This window comes from Bos taurus, chromosome 23 (genome assembly GCF_002263795.3).
Source record: "Bos taurus isolate L1 Dominette 01449 registration number 42190680 breed Hereford chromosome 23, ARS-UCD2.0, whole genome shotgun sequence".
In the NCBI taxonomy this organism is placed as follows: Eukaryota; Metazoa; Chordata; class Mammalia; order Artiodactyla; family Bovidae; genus Bos; species Bos taurus.
In genome coordinates, this window is record NC_037350.1 from 22,331,127 (window position 1) to 22,350,592 (window position 19,466).

The 19,466-nt window shown below is 38.7% G+C and overlaps 1 long non-coding RNA gene across 1 annotated transcript; it reads right to left on the minus strand.

The window, feature by feature from the left end:
* Positions 1-283: 283 nt before the first annotated feature.
* Positions 284-17,800, minus strand: LOC132343625 (uncharacterized). The gene is made up of 4 exons (XR_009492548.1): positions 13,081-17,800; positions 8,272-8,411; positions 7,727-7,911; positions 284-7,199 (listed from the first exon to the last, which is right to left on the minus strand). It is a non-coding gene; the product is annotated as an uncharacterized lncRNA (long non-coding RNA).
* Between the last annotated feature and the right edge of the window lie 1,666 nt (positions 17,801-19,466).

Genomic DNA, 19,466 nt, shown 5'->3' on the forward strand with positions numbered 1-19,466 from the left:
GGCTTTACAATCTTTCCATCCCAACATCCCAACTGGATGGGAAAATGTACAAACTTAACAAGTAAAGTAATCTTAAAATGTAAGAGTAGAAGAAAGGAGGTTCTGTGACCTGTATTCAGTGACAGAGTTATCTTCAGGCAATGAGCGGGGTTTATCCCAGGAGTGAAAAGTAAGCAGTACATCATCTTCAGAGATCTAAAAATAATGACAACGCTGACTAAAAGCCTATCGGCTTTTTTATTATCACTATAGGCTTAGTAATAAAATACTTGTCTCTGAAGAAACCTATTGTTAATCTAAATTGTAAAAAAATTCCTGTGATTACTGTTTAAAGTTGAACAATTCAGACGTAAGCCTCCAATGAGCATATCTTTATTTTCCTTTACTGTTTTTTTCTGTGTGGAAGATAATATAAGAACTCTCAGTGTTGTCCCCCAATCAATCTCTTTCTCCCTCTCTCAACCACGTGTATACATATACACACACATCCTCTCTCTCTCACACACACACACAGAATAAGCTACATGCATTCATTTAGACAGTAAGTCCCTAAGACTTCAGAATCTTACTCACTTGGAATGCACTTTGTGTCTCCAACCCCTATATATTCCTGTATTTCAACAGTAGAGTCAGTATAAGTTTGTAACACAGGAGTTGTGGTGACTAAGAAAGAGAACTCAAGTTACTTCAGTTCTGATATTATCTGTGATTTATGTATAAAACTTTAGATAGGGAAACAGTGAAATGTAATATTTTTTGTTCAATAAGTGCAAATTTAGTTCACCCATGAATGGTTTTATTGGATTTGGGTAATTAACATGAAATTATTTATTGATTTTTTAAAGAATGAATCAGGAAAACATTCCAAGAGTGGTATAATTTAGTAGTTTCTGTTTTTATTTGTAGACATTTCTACTAAATATAAAAACTAGACAGTTGTATTAAAGTGTATTAGCTGCTTGACAGTTCTTCATATGTAATAATTATATCAGACTCACCAAAGGATCAAAATTGTTTACTGTATGATTACTATTGAATATCATTTTTCATATTAATGTTAAAAATCATCTGCTTCTGGTGTCACATTCACTAAGTATCCCTCTGCCAATATATAGTCATAAAGTCATAAAAATGGGGAACTGAAAGGATTGGAATTAGAACTCAAATTCCTGATTTTGAATCAAAGCTATTTCTGTTGATCTCTGTAAAAGAAAGCAGTCCATGAATTAATTTTGACTTTAGATTTAGAATTAACTATATATTATTGAACACCAATTATGTATTATGGGCAAGTCAGAAAATGCAGCTGTCTCTTGAATATGCTTAAACAAATTAAAATTAGCAAGCCCCATTTTTTTTTTTTTTTTTAATCATTTAGTTCCACTGGGAAGCCAAGGTACCTGAGTATTCCCCAGTCTGACTCATCCTTTCTTTTTAAATTATTATTTATTTTTGGCTGCTCTGGGTCTTTGCTGCTGCACACAGGCTTTCTCTAGTTGTGGTGAGTGGAGGCTGCTGTCCAGTTGCGGTGCGTGGGCCCCTCACTGTGGCGACTTCTCTCGTGTTGGAACACAGGGTCTAGGATACGGCTCAGTAGTTGTGGTACAAGGGCTTAGTTGCCGTACAGCACCTGGGATCTTCCCAGACCAGGGATCAAACCCGTGTCCCCTGCATAGGCAGGTGGATTCTTAACCACTGAACCACCAGGAAAGTCCCCCATCTGACTCATTCTAAAAAGGGTTTGTGGAGAATGCTGGATTGGGGGTGACCAAGGCCTTAGTACTTTTCTCTCCTTGATTAACCTAAGCAGGCTAGTTTCTGACTCTAGACCTTAACCTCCCTTTTCCTTAGAGAATTTACTTGAGAACACTTTTAATTATGAATTATTTCTCAGCCCCTTTAAAATGTAAATATTTTTCAAAATCTCTTGCCAGTTTTACAATACAGGGATGTCTCAAGGACATGGGAGACATCCCGTGGAAATATAACCTCTAAGGAACTTAGTGTCCCTATCTCCCAGGCTCTGAGGGCGAGTAGGAGCCTAACTTCTGTTGGTAAAAATGAGCAAACACAGATCTAGAATCAGAGAATAATATTTGCAAATGAAAGAATAATTCAGTGTGCAGGACACATTGACCACACTCCGCACTCCAGGACTTTTCTACTAGCTCACAGTTTAGTTCAGTCCCTTAGTTGTATCTGACTCTTTGAGACCCCATGGATTGCAGCATGTTGGGCTTCCCTGTCCATCACCGACTCCTGGATCTTGCTCAAACTCACGCTCATTGAGTTGGTGATGCCATCCAACCATCTCATCTTCTGTCGTCCCCTTCTCCCCCTGCCTTCAATCTTTCCCAGCATCAGGATCTTTTCCAATGAGTCAGCTCTTCGCATCAGGTGGCCAAAGTATTGGAGTTTCAGCTTCAGCATCAGTCCTTCCAATGAATATTCAGGACTGATTTCCTTTAGGATTAATTGGTTTGATCTTGCAAGTCCAAGGGACTCTCAAGAGTTTTCTCCAACACCACAGTTCAAAAGCATCAATTCTTTAGTGGTTAGCCTTCTTTATGGCCCAACTCTATTGGAAAAACCATAGCTTTGACTAGATGAACCTTTGTCAACAAAGTAATGTCTCTGCTTTTTAATATGCTGTCTAGGTTGGTCATAGCTTTTCTTCCAAGGGGCAAGCGTCTTTTAATTTCATGGCTGCAGTCACCATCTGTGGTGATTTTGGAGCCCAAGAAAATAAAGTCTGTGACTGTTTCCATTGTTTCCCCATCTATTTGCCATGAAGTGATGGGACTAGATACCATGGTCTTAATTTTTTGAATGTTGAATTTTAAGCCAGCATTTACACTCTCCCTTTTAACTTTCAGGAGGTTCTTTAGTTCCTCTTCGCTTTCTGCCATAAGGGTGGTGTCATCTCCATATCCGAAGTTATTGATATTTCTCCCGGCAGTCTTGATTCCAGCTTGTGCTTCATCCAGCCCAGCATTTTGCATAACTCTGCATATAAGTTAAATAAGCAGAGCGACAATATACAGCTTTGACATACTCCTTTTCCAATTTGCAACCAGTCTGTTGTTCTATGTCCAGTTCTAACTGTAGGTTCTTGATTTGCATACAGGTTTCTCAGGAGGCAGGTAAGGTGGTCTGGTATTCCCATCTTTTGAAGAATTTTCCACAGTTTGTTGTGATTCACACAGTCAAAGGCTTTAGCATAGTCAATGAAGTAGAAGTAGATGTTTTTCTGGAATTTTCTTGCTTTTTTGAAGATCCAACGGATGTTGGCAATTTGATTTCTAGTTCCTCTGCCTTTTCTGAATCCAGTTTGAACATCTGGAAGTTCACGGTTCAAATACTGTTGAAACCTAGCTTGGAGAATTTTGAGCATTACTTGGCCAGTTTGTGAGATGAGTGCAATTGTGCAGTAGCTTGAACATTCTTTGGCATTGCCTTTTTTGGGGATTGGAATGCAAACTGACCTTTTCCAGTCCCATGGCCACTACTGAGTTTTTTCCAAATTTGCTGGCATATTGAGTACAACACTTTAGCAGCATCATCTTTTAGGATTTGAAATAGCTCAGCTGGAATACTATCACCTCAACTAGCTTTGTTCATAGTGATGCCTTCTAAGGCTCACTTGACTTTGCACTCCAGGATGTTTGGCTCTAGGTGAGTGATCACACGATTGTGGTTATCTGGGTCATTAAGATCTTTTTTTGTATAGTTCTGTGTATTCTTGCTACTTCTTCTTAATATCTTCTGCTTCTGTTAGGTCCATAATGTTTTTGTCCTTTATTGTGCCCATCTTTTCATGAATATTCCCTTGCTATCTCTAATTTTCTTGAAGAAGTCTCTAGTCTTTCCCATTCTATTGTTTTCCTCTATTTCTTTGCATTGATCACTTAGGAAGGCTTTCTTATCTCTCCTTGCTATTCTTTGGAACTCTGTATTCAGAAGGATATATCTTCCCTTTTCTCATTTGCCTTTTGCTTCTCTTCTTTTCTCAGCTACCTGTAAGGCCTTCTCAGACAACCATTTGCCTTTTTGCACTCCTTTTTCTTGGGGATGATTTTGATCACTGCCTCCTGTACAATGTTATGAACCTCCATCCATAGTTCTTCAGGCACTCTGTTTATCAGATCTAATCCCTTAAACCCACTAGCTCACGTTAGCACTTAAAAACCTTTGCCTCCCTTGTTTCAGTTGAATTGAGCTCAGACTAAATTCTGGCCTCTCTCTCCTATTGCAATAGCTTTAAATAAAACCTTCTTTTACTGTTTAACCCTGTCCAGTGCAATTTTGGCTTTGATAGGAATCAGATAAGAGCAGGGGAGAATCATTTATATTGATATTAGGGACATCCATTTGATTTGTAAAGGCTAAAGATGCTTTGTGTCTCACGGGAACTGACAATGATTTCTTTATTCTGCTCATAGGTCCCTTGGGTATGACTTTACTGGGACTCAGAGCACTGAACATAGAGAAGGGGGGTGGTCTTCAAGTTCCAGTTATGTCAGAAGCAGGAACCTCATTTTCTGACCTCAGCAAATTGGTCATACTCACAAGCAATGATCTGTTATTAGTCATCCTATATTGACTGAACCAATGAATGAAGCCAATATCTTATGTTTAATGGGACCCTCGCTTAAGAGTTAAATTTTCTTCACTGCAGTTTTAAAGATATTCATGAGCATTCTAGACAAAGCATTATACAGCACCCCCCTCCCCTGCACCAACCAATTAAAACTGCACCCCCTGCCCTGCCCCAAGCAATTAGAGCTAGTAATACATAGATGTCTCATATGCCTTGGAGGAAAAGGACAGTTTCTCGGACTAAAGGGCAAAACCTTATGGCACTAGTAGGTTCTATTTGTCAAATGTTGTGTTGATGTGTACTGTCTTGGAGAACGGCAGTAAGGAGGTTTTTGCTGCAGAGATTAACAGAGGAACCCAATCTGACTTAACACCAGAGGCCTCTGGGATGATGTGACTGCCTGCTGAAGCAGTGAAGGACTCGGCAGAGTACACAGCTGTCAAGGTGCAGAACAGTGCAGTCAGTGCAAAGGACCGCAAAATAACAGAGAACTGGGACAGTAGCTGGCACGCAGACCCTGGCTCGGGGCAGAGCACGTATCTTGTGAGGCATTGGTTGGATGACGACACCAGTATCCCGGGTTGGGTCCAAGTCCAGATGGGAGACCCCAGGGGGTGGCTGGAAGGTGAACTTCTGCAGGAGACTCATGAAGAAAAGCAAAAGCTCCATCTTGGCCAGTGACTCCCCAGCACACTAGAGAGGGGACCTAGAGAGGTGGATGGTAGTGAAGGGTTATAAGACAGACCAAAAATCTGAAAAAACAGTGTGGACAAAGAGGGAAACCATCCATGTGTGATTTCTTCTCCTTCAGAATGTGTGAGTCAGTCAACCTCTTGTGAGTTTTATAGGCTCTGTCTGCTAGTTGAAGCATTGGAAATAGAAAATTAATAGAGCTCCCCTGAGGGAGACAATTTTAAGGTTTTAATGTGAAACAGGTTATAACAGGTAAAACCACGTATGTGATGAGAACCCATAGGAAAGTGAGCTAAAGGAGGTCTCACCTTCGTATGACATCTTTGTATCTAAGTTCTGGTACACATGGAGAGAAGTGAGCCAGGCACACAGGGAAGATGAGTCAGGTGTGGTGATGCATTGGAGGGTGGGAAGAAACAGGACTCTGACTAGAACGCCAAGCATGAGGTCACGAGTCTCAGACCTGAGACTGCATGTATGACTAGAAACTAGATCATGCTAAGGCACTTGAAGAAGAGTATTTGGCTAGTACTATTTTTAAAATATGGATTATTGGGGGAAATGTCAAGATGTTTAAAAACTGGAATAAGTTCGTATAGCACTATAGCACAACAAACTATACTCAAATGTTGTAATAACCTATCAGATCAGATCAGTCGCTCAGTCGTGTCCGACTCTTTGCGACCCCATGAATTGCAGCACACCAGGCCTCCCTGTCCATCACCAACTCCCGGAGTTCACTCAGACTCACGTCCATCGAGTCAGTGATGCCATCCAGCCATCTCATTCTCTGTCGTCCCCTTCTCCTCCTGCCCCAAATCCCTCCCAGCATCAGAGTCTCTTCCAATGAGTCAACTCTTCACATGAGGTGGCCAAAGTACTGGAGTTTCAGCTTAACATATAAGGGAAAAGTATCTGAAAAAGAATAGATATATGTATATATTTAACTGAATCATAGTTCTGTACACTTAAAACTAACACAACATTGTAAATCAACTATACTGCAAAAAAAGAAAGAAGAAATTCTAAAAGAAACACTGGTATTTGCACAATTAAAGTAAGGCTTTTTATAGATGAAATGGATTTACCTGTGGTTGCCCTGCTCAACTTTCTCTTCAAATTCCCAAGGCTCTGCGCTAGCCTTAGCCACAAGGAATCTTCTAGGATTCCATAAGAAAATGTCATTCCAATGCCCAATGTCCTACAGCCAACTGAAAGCTGGGGGAGAACTTTTCCATATTTCTGAAGTTTAGTGCCACGTGGCAAATTACAGAACCTTAGCCCTGGCCTTGAGCCAGGGCCAAGTATCTCCAGATTTTTTGAATCACCTTTCTAAAGTAAGATGCCTTACCTACTGAAAAGGATATGAAAGCTTCCTTCTTGATAAACTTCTCGATAGAGTCAAGGAAATGCTCTGGGTTAAAGGTGGCTGGGTTTTCCCACTGTGTTTGATCTCAAAGTACAGAGGTCAACAAAAAGATGACCTCAGTGCCCTAGAGATAAAAGTGTTATTAATGACAAAGATGAAATTCCTTCCTAAAAAGGTGGCTCTTAGAGACATACGATGACTCAGTTGGCAATTTTAGAGAAGCAGTGTATTCTAGAAGGAACAGGAAGTAGAGAAGGGGAAGATGGCATTTGAGATTGAGGTAGGTTGCAGTCCATGGGGTCGCTAAGAGTCGGACACGACTGAGCAACTTCACTTTCACTTTTCACTTTCATGCATTGGAGAAGGAAATGGCAACCCACTCCAGTGTTCTTGCCTGGAGAATCCCAGGGACAGAGGAGCCTTGTAGGAGGCTGTCTATGGGGTTGCACAGAGTCGGACACGACTGAAGCAACTTAGCAGCAGCAGCAGCAGCAGCAGGGTATTCATATACTCTAACAAATTTTCATCTGGTACCTGCTGAAAAACACAAACCTTGGATTCAGAACTAGGAACAAATTCTGGCTTAACGATGTATCTGCGGTGTGATAACAGCATGTTATTTAACTTTTGATAAATTCATGTGGTGGGAGTTTAAAAGTCCTCATTTGGTGACTGTGAGCCTTCCTGGTGGGTTTGGGGGTGCCAAAAGGCTTGATCTTTTATCTCCAGAGACTGTGACAGCAGACATACTAAATTTAATAAGCCCATCAAAACAAATCCTCAAAAATAAGCCACCCCAACTTCCTCAGCTATGACATAAAAATTAATCATACATTATAAAGTCACACTGAGCAAATATCACCTACTGTGTATGTAGACATTCCGTTACCTCTGGTTGAATGGCTGGGGTGAGGGGAGACCGGGAGGGAGGGAAGAAGAAGGAAGGATGGAGGGACCAGAGGGAGGGCAGAGATTGCCTGACAGCTCATCTCAGCACTTCTGTGATTTTGAGCAGCATTCTGATGTTCTTTCCTCTCCCCTCATCCCCCTTCTTAAACCCTTACCTTTGGAATATAGTTGTTTTTAAATATAGTATTTGTGGTGGTTGCTCGGGGTAAGCCTGTGGGCAGGATATCAGCAAATCTCTGCACTTCGAGAATGACAGCATCTGTGTACGGCATTTGAGTTCAGTGTGCCATTCAAGGCTGGGTGGACCCCATGACTTTGGCAATCTCATCATGGACCTTTTCTGGATAAAAGAGAGAACGGTTAGGGTCCGTGGTGGGAGAGGTTGTTGGAACAGTCTCTCCACTTTCTTTAAATATGAAAGTCAAACCCAAGTACTCTTGAGTTCTGACTCATCTTTACCCCACATTGCTTCCACCCCCAGTCCTCTATTCCTAGACTCCTCTGGGGACCCGTCAGATCATCTCAGGATGTTTAGAGAGCAAATCTGCTTTCTTTTATCACAAGGAGACTAAAGGTACAAACTCTCCTCAAGGGTACAAATTAAAGGTATCCAGGATGGCTCTAGAATTCTGCATTGTCCAATCCAACAGATTTCTGCTTCCTCTCCTTCAGACAATGCCCTGAATCTTAGGAGACTTACTCTGGATCTCAGGATATCGTGACATGAACAGAATCCCCCAGCACAGAGTGGAAACCATGCTCTCTGTACCTGCTGCAAACAGATTATTAACAAGTACCACCAAAGTATCATCATTGAAATAATCAGTAGATGTGTCTCTCCTGAAAGAGGAAAAGGAATAATTAATGATGAAATAATTTTATCTGGATAATCATCACAACCTCGCGAATTTAAAGAATAAAACCTTGCATTCTTCCCTTAATTGAATGGAAATTTTTTGAGACCATCGTGCAGAATTTTAGGATAAAGCACATCCCAGATACTAATAAAAAATAAGTAATTCTAAAAACTGGGAAAGTCTGTTTCTCATTTAGGAAGATTGGGAATAAGTTTTTAACTGAGTGATTAGAATATTACTGGCACTGTTTCTTTAAAACAAGATTAAATGATCTCTCGAGTTTGTCAATTGAAACATATTTTTCAAGATTGCAAAGAAAAGAGAATATTAATTCCACATGATAACATATCTGAGGTCTTCCATATGTATCTTGTTTTCTTCAGAGAGTGATATGAAAAGAAGTGGAAAATATGTGAGAATGCAAAATGTAATAAGTAATGTTCTTTGTAGTGTACAAATCTATTATTATTAACTTGAGTCCAGTTATCTTTCTTCTCTGAAAGAAGTATTTTTCCTGAAGATGCTGTTAACTAAATCAAATAATAAATAATATGCTAAAGTGACCCCTGAAGAAAATGCCATTACCTCCTGCTGTCTGACCAAAAAAGCATCAGTTAAGCTTCTTGGATCATTTTTGTCAAGTTTATGATGGTGATGGAGGAAAGTCATCCTTATAAAGGAAAATAATTCATCTTTATTCCTGAGTATATTCTTATAAGTTTTTAGGAGGAACCTCAAAACAGGAAACATATTGAAAAGCTCAGAGAATGAAAAACAACAAAGTAAATTAAATATACATTTGTAATGCTTGGGATAATGGGAATGACACCATTATTTCTACAAGCATTATAGAAATAGCATCTCCTATAGACTTAGATTTTATCTCAATTAACAGTGGCAGATTGGACTAGACAACAGGATTTCGTTTATCAGAATTCAGTTAACATATAATAAATATTGATATGACTTACAATAAATTCTGTGTACCCAAAGTATTTTGCATGTTACACTTCTGGTCATAGATGTATGTACTTAGAGTTTAGATATAAAAGCAATATTGGCTTTATGGTCAGAGTTATAAATCTAAGTGTTTTGCTTGCAAAATCCCAGGTGATTCCAAGTCAAACTATTCTGGTTCAATGTGGTATACTAATGTCTGTCTAGTCAAAGCTATGCCTTTTCTGGTAGTCATGTACAGATGTGAGAATTGGACCATGAAAAAGGCTGAGTACTAAAGAATTGATGCTTTCAAATTGTGGTGCTGGAGGAGACTCTTGAGAGTCTCTTGGACTACAAGGAGATCAAACCAGTCAATCCTAAAAGGAAATCAGTCCTGAATATTCATTGGAAAGACTGATGCTGAAGCGGAAACTCTAATACTTTGGCCACCAGACATTCTAAGAGCTGACTCATTGGAAAAGAGCCTGTTGTTGGGAAAGACTGAGGGCAGGAAGAGAAAGGGACAACAGAGGATAAGGTAGATAGTAGCATCACCGACTCAACAGATACAAGTTTGAGCAAGCTCTGGGATAGAGAATGACAAGGAAGCCAGGGGTGGTGCAGTCCATGGGGTCACAAAGAGTCGGACACGGCTTAGTGACTGAACAACAACAAATATGACTATCGTTCCATTGAAGGATCAGAATAATTCTTTTTAAAATTTGCACCAGGATGACTGTCCACAAGTCTCAGAGAAATATCACTTAAGTCCAATATTCCCTGACCCTTAAAAAGTTCACTGTTTGTTAAATTTAGTATTTATCAGTGTATTCATTTTCTGAGAGACACGCTTTATATGCTTGGTCAGGTTCACAAAGGGGTTCCTAACCCCTGCAAGTGACTTAATAAAACCAGAGATAAAAGATCAAAGTTAAAATTAGTCCTCATTGTTGTCCAACCCAGTGTTCTCTAGCACTTGTGTTCAGAGCAAATCTGCATTTTTATGTTGAGTCTAAATTTCAAAGTGAAATAATATGGCCGATTGTCCATGGTATTATTAAAAAGGAGAACTAATGGACAAGGCTCTTTTTTCATATGTTCTATAAGATAGCAACTGAATCTGTAAATGTGAAAAATTGGATTGCAGAACTATTGTGCATTGACATGGCTCAGAATAAATATTAAGGTTTTATTTAGTGCTTTATAATTTTTGTGATAACTGACAGTCCTCTTCTGTTAAAATTCACTTTCCTGAGTGGATTCCACTGAGTGCTCCTTGCTCATTCATGGCTTATCCACATTCCATGCATAACTAGTAGGACAGATTGAAGATGGTCAAGATGGTAAGAATCTACTAAAGCCATATAATAAACTGTTTATTGGTGTAATTCACAATCCCTACATCATAGGATACTTGATGCAGTAATCTGTGATGGGAGACTGATCAGATCTCTTAACCAAGCAGGTTAATACTCAATGTTTCAGAAAAGGTATATTTTTGAAATGGTGATTCTCTAATAAGTACTTTTTCATGGTCTCTTAAACAGTCAGGGGCACCTTAGAGGAAGTAAAAGTGAATAAGAAGGATACAGGTACTGCAGTTGGAGGACTAACAATAAGTTTCACACTTTGATCTATCAAGGTTAAGAGTCTTAGGAATGGGGTATTTTGGTAGTCAAACCCTTTCCCAAGCAACACAGACACGTTGATGTTAGCCACAGAAGCGTTCGTTAGTGTTTTGACCTCAAAGGGCTTTCCTGCAAGAGAATTTATTAATCAGATTGGGAATACAGGCGGCCGATTCTCAAAAGTTTGCTTTAGGCCACTTCACTTTCACAAAAGATCTACATTATTTGTTTTGTAAACCAAAAGAAATCCGAAGCTGATTTTTGCTTTTACAAAAAAAAAAAAAAAAAGCAAAAGTCCTTAAGTGGGGTTTCTGTTGTTTTGTTGATTTTGTTTTTTGCAGCAAACCCTTGAAAAGGCAGCTGGAACATGGACTGAGTGACGCCACCAAGCGTCTTCCTGAAGAACTACACTCAGCATCAAGCTGCCATAGCTTTGAACTGTGTCTGTGAGCATCTGTGCTTTGTCTCGATATGTTCTTTGCATCCCTTATTAAGATGAATCTCAAGGTATTTGCTTCTTCATTTTATGCCATTCTAGCTTGTGAAAGACTTAGTAGGAACGGTCTACTTTTGGGTGGTAGGAGAAAACTGTATGCACAGAATATTAAACCAATTCCAGACTGATTGGGATAGACTGTCAAAGGAAGGATTTCATAGAGAAAAGGGATTATTGGTGATCATGCCCTACAAGGAGAGGTGAGACTACACTGGACCTTGAAAAATACCCAGAATTTGGTTAAAAGATTGCCACAAGGGAAACTAAAAATGTATGTCAAAGGAAAGCTGCTTTGACTCAAACAAGTTAGAATGGGCCAGGTGAGGGGCATTTCAGTGTGGGTGAACACATGTGTGTAGGAGTTTTAATGCATATTTTCTGGGGAAATATTTCAACCTTCTAGGCTGCATTCAATTTTAAAAGTTTAAAATAGGATATCTAGATGGTTGAAATGATCGTATTTTAAAGAACTTCATCCCGAGCAATTCCTTGTTTTAGCCTCTTCTGCTACTGGGTTCTATTTTTGTCAATATCACTGAAAACTGTTCAGAGTATTAAACATGTACCAGCAGATGTGTATTTATTTTCAAGTGAAGCGCATTCTAGTGGCTAAGATTCACTTTTAACATTAGCACCTACCTTAAATGTAAAGCCGAAGGGGAAATTCTTATAGAGAATATGTTTTCTTCTTCATATACAAACAGAAGGGCTTATGGGCTGCTGTGTATACATAGCCTTGAGAAATTAATGTCTGTTAGGAGCCTAGCACTAGAGAAGGAATAGTGGTTTTTCTGAATGTACTTTCTCCAAACTCCCAAGAGCCTCTGCTAAATGGACAGGGACTGCTAATTTAGCATGTGGGTCCCCAAGGCTTCTGATTCTCCTCTGCATTCATCTCAGGGTCATCTACCTTTGATAACTTCTCTCCGTATTCGTTTTGGCATCAGTGATGATAATATTCAAATGGACTCATTTTTAATAAGGAATGAGCTCAGTTTCTTAAGGAAATGACAAAACGCTTGACATGAAAATGAGTTTTTGGATTATTTATCCCCTCATATTGATAAAAGTAACCTGGAATTATCTCTACATTGTTTAAAGGGATCAGAAACATACCTGTAATTGAGAGACTGTTCCAGATTAAAGAAGGCAGAAGACATAATGACTGAATGCCATGTGTGAGCCAGGATTTGTTGAGAACATGAGTGATGAAATTTGAATAAATTCTTCAGATTAATTAATGATTCCATGTTAATGTTAATTTTATGATTTTGAAAAATGGGACTTTGGAAATAGATGGGAATGTCTGCTTATTTTGAGAAAATACATGAATATATTTAAGAATAAAGGGACAGAATTTCTGCAGAATATCTCAAACAATTCAAAAAAGAGGGAGAGAAAAAAATAACAAAGGTAACAGGACGGCATTAGGGAATTTTGGAGAAGACTAGAAATATATTGTTAATTATTTGTATATTCTTGGAATTTTTTTTACAAGTCTGAAATAGTGTCAAAATAAATAATTAAAAGTATACCTTTCGTTGACTTCTTTCTCATAAAAAATAAGATTTTTTTTTTATCCTACACACCTTTGTCAGTCTCAAAGTTCCTTATAAGATGCTGGCTTTCCCCTATAATGGTGTCTTCTAGGGCCTTCTTGCCCATTCCAAAGTTCTGTGAAGTGGTCAAGGTGAATCTTATAATTTTCGAAGTGTCACTATGAGAGAAGAAAATTCCTTGTAATAAGGAAAACGTTCTTATTTCCTCAAAGCTTTTAAAATCTAATTTCCAAGGATAAATAAAAACTAAAAAGAATTAAATTCTCTCTATTGAAAGTAAGGGCAGAAGTTTCTCTTTCTCTTGGAGTATTTACTGTAGGAAACTTTGTAAGTACTTCCTCCTCTCTTTAAATTGTATATTCAGCGTTTTGAAAACTACATAGGTCTTTTGGTCAGCTTTATGACCTAGAATGTCTTTCTCAGTGACCTGGGAGCCATTTCTTTGGAACATAAACATCAGTATCTCTGAAAGGAGAGGAAACTCACTTTGGTGACTGGCAAGACTCTAAGTTGCAAAACTACCTCCTGTGAAAAAGATATGAGAAATTTATTTTTCCTGTGTATAAAGCCAGCTAATACAGATGGTCACCCCAATTACCCAGTGAATCTAAGATGAACTCTGCGTGTTGCTAAGAGCAAGACAACAGGCCAAAAATGGAGTCAGTTATGCTAAGCCTCAAGTCACCAAATGGTGAGTTAATTATAGTTTAGTTGTCCCGTAAGTGGAACCATAAAACCAGTTAATCAGGAACTACCTGATCACGCTAGTTAGGTCATCTGCCTGATAGACCCCTACTATCCCCTAAAGGAAAATAACTTTAAAATAACCCTATTTTTTTGCCCAGTATAATTTCCTTGTTCCTTCTCCCTTCTGACTATAAAAGTCTTTCACTTTGTACAGCTTCTCGATGTTCCTTCCTTGCTTCTAGAATGGATGCTGGCAGATTCAAGTTGATTTTTGCTTAAATAAACTCAAAATGTTTAGTATGCTTCAGTTTATCTTTTAGTAGTGACAAATGGTTAATATGCCTCAGTTTATCTTTTAACAGTGACTGTCAAATCCTCTTACTTGAGGACTAATCCTTTTAACAGTGCTGTCAAATCCTCTTACTTGAACAGTAATTCTCTTTTATCTTAATAACATTTTTTTAACAGGTTGTATCTGCTTGGTTATATAAAATGGTGAGATATCTTTCTGTTTTTGCAATTTCTTAGCAGATTATGTGATGCACACCACTTTCTGGTTTAATGCAGTTCAGTAATAAAATTGTTTTCTTTCTCTACTACCTATGTGGAGAGAAGGATTTCTGGATTTGGAGATTTTTTTTTAAATTCTATTTCTCCAACAGATAATTCTATAAGCAGTTATTGAGTATGTACGCTATGCTTGCATCATGCTAGATGTGATTAAGAGATTGCTGCTACTGCTAAGTCACTTCAGTCGTGTCTGACTCTGTGCAACCCCATAGATGGCAGCCCACCAGGCTCCCCCGTCCCTGGGATTCTCCAGGAGAGAACACTGGAATGGGTTGCCATCTCCTTCTCAGATTAAGAGATTGGTGAACAATAAAAAACAAAGTCTCTGTTGCTGGGGAAACATAGAGACGAGTAGACAGAAGACTACCCAAAGAAAAAGTCACAACCAAAGGTTGTAAGCAAGCTTCCACATTACTGCTATACATACCTAATCTGTGCTGCTACTGCTAAGTCACTTCAGTCGTGTCCAGCTCTGTGTGACCCCATAGACGGCAGCCCACCAGGCTCCCCCATCCCTAGAATTCTCCAGGCAAAAACACTGGAATGGGCTGCCATCTCCTTCTCCAGATTAAGAGATTGGTGAACAATAAAAAACAAAGTCTCTTTTGCTGGGGAAACATACAGACGAGTAGACAGAAGACTGACTACCCAAACAAAAAGTAACAACCAAAGATTGTAAGCAAGCTTCCACATTACTGCTATGCATACCTAATCTGTATATAGCACCTATTCGTAGTTTCTAGAGACACATGTTGTGGCATATAGTAGATGTGCAGTCAATATTTATCGACTAAACAGGCATGTGAATTTGTGCATGTCAAAAGGAAATAATAAACATACGAGAGAAATTTCTTACAGGAGTTGGAGCATATGATAACTTTTAGAAAATTAAAGAAAGAGAGGGTTGCTAAGGTTGACCGCATCTTTCCTTGGTAGAGTTTGTGGGATGGTGGCATTATTCCTTTGGCTCAGATCCCAGCCCCAGACCTTCCTCTGTATGCATTTTTCTTCTTTTTCTAGGGGAGCTTAAGAGATATGGAAGGAATTGCTGAGTTTGACTGATAGCCAAAATTAGGAAATTAGCATAGACTTAAGTCACCCTGCTACTGCTAAGTTGCTTCAGTCGTGTCCAACTCTGTGCGACCCTATAGATGGCAGCCCACCAGGCTCCTCTGTCCCTGGGATTCTCCAGGGAAGAATACTGGAGTGGGTTGCCATTTCCTTCTCCAATGCATGAAAGTGAAAAGTGAAAGTGAAGTCGCTCAGTAGTGTCCGACTCCCAGTGACCCCATGGACTGCAGCCTACCAGGCTCTTCCATCCATGGGATTCTCCAGGCAAGAGTACTGGAGTGGGGTGCCATTGCCGTCTCCGTAAGTCACCCTATGTGTTAGCAATGGGGTAGAACCAACTTTGCTATTCTCAATACAAAATCTAAAAGAAAAAGATAAATATTTGCAGAGTTGCTTTGCTACCTCATGTCAGGGTATGCCTTCCTTTGAAAGACCTTGGGTGAAGGTTCGATTCTGTTCACATTCAGTTCTTATATTAATAAAATGTTAATCTGTCTATGGATACTGTACTACATAAAACTCATCAAATATGACTCTTTAAACTATCTCACCTGTATATTTAAGTGTTCACATTTTAGAATACAGAATGGCTGTGAGGTTACTGCTATTCTCTAAAAGATAGAGGGACTTCTGTGGTGCTTTAATACTCTAATACTGGAAGGTATCTGGATTTAATAAGACATTTAGCAAAGAGCCACATGAGCAAGGTATAGCTTTATCAGGGTGAAAATATGAATAACATTAATTTAGCACCACGAGTAATTGAACTTCTTTTAAATACTAGTCCCAAAGTCCTAAATATATTTAAGATGAAGAAATAAACACTCTAAAATGGTTCAATGGTAACAAAAATATTGAAGTTTTCTTTTGCTTAGTCAAAATTGGTATAAGAATGCGTAGACCCATTTCAATAGTTTTGGACTACTAGACTGGTGGAAAGTAGTCATTTTCCTCTTTGAATAATGTTTTCTATGACCAGTTAGGTCACTTAAAAAAAAAACAAAAACTCTGCTTGATTCTTAGAATAAATGATTTGTTTGAGGAAAAAGAATACTAGCTCTTTTTTGACTTAAAACAACAGCAATATGTTCTCTCACAGTTCTAGAAGCCAGAAGCCCAAAACAAGGTGTTGGCAGGGCCAGGCTCCCTCTGTGATTTGTCAGGAACCCTATTTTAACTCTCCTGAGCGCTTGTGTGGCTTTACTAGCTTTAATATTGATAAAAATCAAAGCAATTTTATATATAACCATGAAGTCAGCCAACACTATTTGAGGTATTGTAGAAAAGAGCAGAGATGCCAGAAGCAAGAGACAGGAAGCTGTTCCAAATTTCTAGAAGGAAAAAGAGAAGGTGAATCCTGGAATCTACAGACTAAGAATCTCGAATGCTTCCCAATGCTGATTTTATGAGACATTCATGACAATTCCAAGCATAAGAAATGTCCCAAAGGCTTATAAGTGAGGGAAAATGACATTAAATAAAATTAAACAGGCTTTGGTGTTTTTCTCAGAAGCTTTAATTTGCTAATAAAGACAAACCCATGCGTCCGAAGAGGATTCAATCTCTAACACGTAGGATTTCTCAAATTCCCTGATGCTGCCTCTTCACAGAGAATATCTACTAACATCTCATGGAATTAGTGTTTTAAGGACAAGAATGTGGGAAATACTTTTTAAAAAGATCATTGCATTAAAATGGCTCAGTGGTATTTACTCGGAGCCAGTATTTGTTTATTAAAAATAATGGTCAAAGTAACATCGTTTCCATTTTTAAAGAGTTATTAAGTTAGTGTTAACAAGTTAAAGTGTTAGTCTTAAACAGCTCATCTAATAACTGAGTTATTCTTGTTTAGTTGATAAGTCATGTCTGACTCTTGTGACCCTATGGACTGTAGCCCGCCAGGCCTGTCTGTCCATGAGATTTTCTAGGCAAGAATACTGGAGTGGGTTGCCATTTTCTTCTCCAAGGGAATTTCCTGACCCAGGGATGGAATCTGCATCTCCTGCATTGGCAGGTGGATTCCTTACCACTGAGCCACCAGGGAAGCAAGAAGGTCATTAGATAAATGAAATTCCATAAAAGTAGAATATCTGGAATTTATCAAGGCATTTAAGAAAGATTCACATGAACAAGATGCAACAACTTTATCCAGGTAAAAATACGTTTCAGTATATTTACAACACTAAGTGTTGGCACCCCACTCCAGTACTTTTGCCTGGAAAATCCCATGGACGGAGGAGCCTGGTAGGCTGCCGTCTATGGGGTCACACAGAGTCGGACATGACGGTAAGAGTCGGACACGACTTCACTTTCACTTTCACTTTTCACTTTCATGCATTGGAGAAGGAAATGGCAACCCACTCCAGTGTTCTTGCCTGGAGAATCCCAGGGACAGGGGAGCCTGGTGGGCTGCCGTCTATGGGGTCACACAGAGTCGGACATGACTGAAGCGAATCAGCAGCAGTAACAGCAGCAGCAAGTGTATTGTTTAATGAGTCTATGCAGTCATTAGATTGTGACCTCTTTAAGTGGGTAGTTTCTGTTCTCTATCATTGCATTTCCCTGGTATCGTATTTTTCAGCAAGTAGCTAGCTACTAATTAACTCATTTACTAAAATTAGTTATTATATATAATAAGAATAAAACCATAAATTATAAATTTTCTTTGGAGTAAATCCTATTTGTGTAATGTATATATGCTGATGAAGGAAAAATTGCATCATGAAAGAAATTATGCAAGAGAATACAGGGAAACTGACTTAATAGTTTTAACCACAAGGATATATTTTAAGTTTAGAGTTTAATACCTTTTCCTTCAAAAAGTCTTTCAGATATAGGCACATGAAACCATTCCCCAAATTGATCAGTGTGATTAACCAGCACATCTTTCACCGTTTCATATCCAGAGAACCGCCACCTTCCTTGGCCCTATTTGGATGCTATAAATGGAGCCATATTTCTGGGAGAGCTTAGATGTTTAAGAAAAAGAAAAGCAACTAAAGCATTGTGCTATAGTAACAAGTGAACTGGTTCTCAATATTTGGTAATTTAACTTCAACACACTAACCAGTTTTATGACCTTATTAAACCAGACTACAGTGCTAGTTTATAAAGATACTCCTGTGGTTACTTATACCTGCTTCAGCCTTATTTACAGTATTATCAATCTTCTATGGACCATCCTTATGCTCCATTTTGTTTGAGCTTTCATAGTAACAGTGCCCTAATATTGTGAAATTGATGTATAGCTTCTCCCTAATATATATAAATTGGTAGTTTAAATTATTTTATATTTAAAATTTATTTGGCTGCACAAGGTCTTAAATGTAGCACACGAGATCTTTGATATTCATTTTGGCATGAGGAATCTTTCCTTGTAGCATTCAAACTTTTCACTGGGGCATGCAGCCTCTAGTTCCCTGACCTGAGATCCAACCTGGACCCCCTTCTTTAGGAGCATGAAGACTTAGCCGCTGGACCCCCAGGAAAGTCCTGCTCCCTAGTATATTTTGTTGGGTCTCAGAAAATGCCCATCCAGGGTTCTAGAGAGGCAAAACATTTCCTGACTACCACACTGACCTGACTTACCTGACAACCATACTCATGCCCTGTCTTTTGTGGGATGCTATGACCACAGAAAACCAAATTAATTCTTTGTTTTCCACATAACACTTCTTACTCAAAAAATTCCATTTTCTTTGATAATGAAAAATAGTAAGAACCAATATTTGTTTCCTCTTTAACTTTATTCCCAGCACCATTATTTACTTCTATGCATATTACCAACCTGAGAAGTAGATCTTATCATCATCCTTGCTGTATAGGCAAGGTATTGTGGCCAAGAAGTCACACAGCTAGTAAGGGACAAAGTTCAGCAAATAATATGTTTGTACTTGCTGGGACAGAACCTGTCGTCCTAACTGGACTAAGGTTCAAGTAGGAAATGAGATGGAGACTGCTAATGTTCTTTAAGATACTTGATTTTAGAAAACAACTTTAGGATTGTGACAGGAATTGCAGGAGGGCGCTACAATTTAGGAAGATAATGTAAATTAAGATAAATCTTATAAGGAAGTGAAAATTTAAAT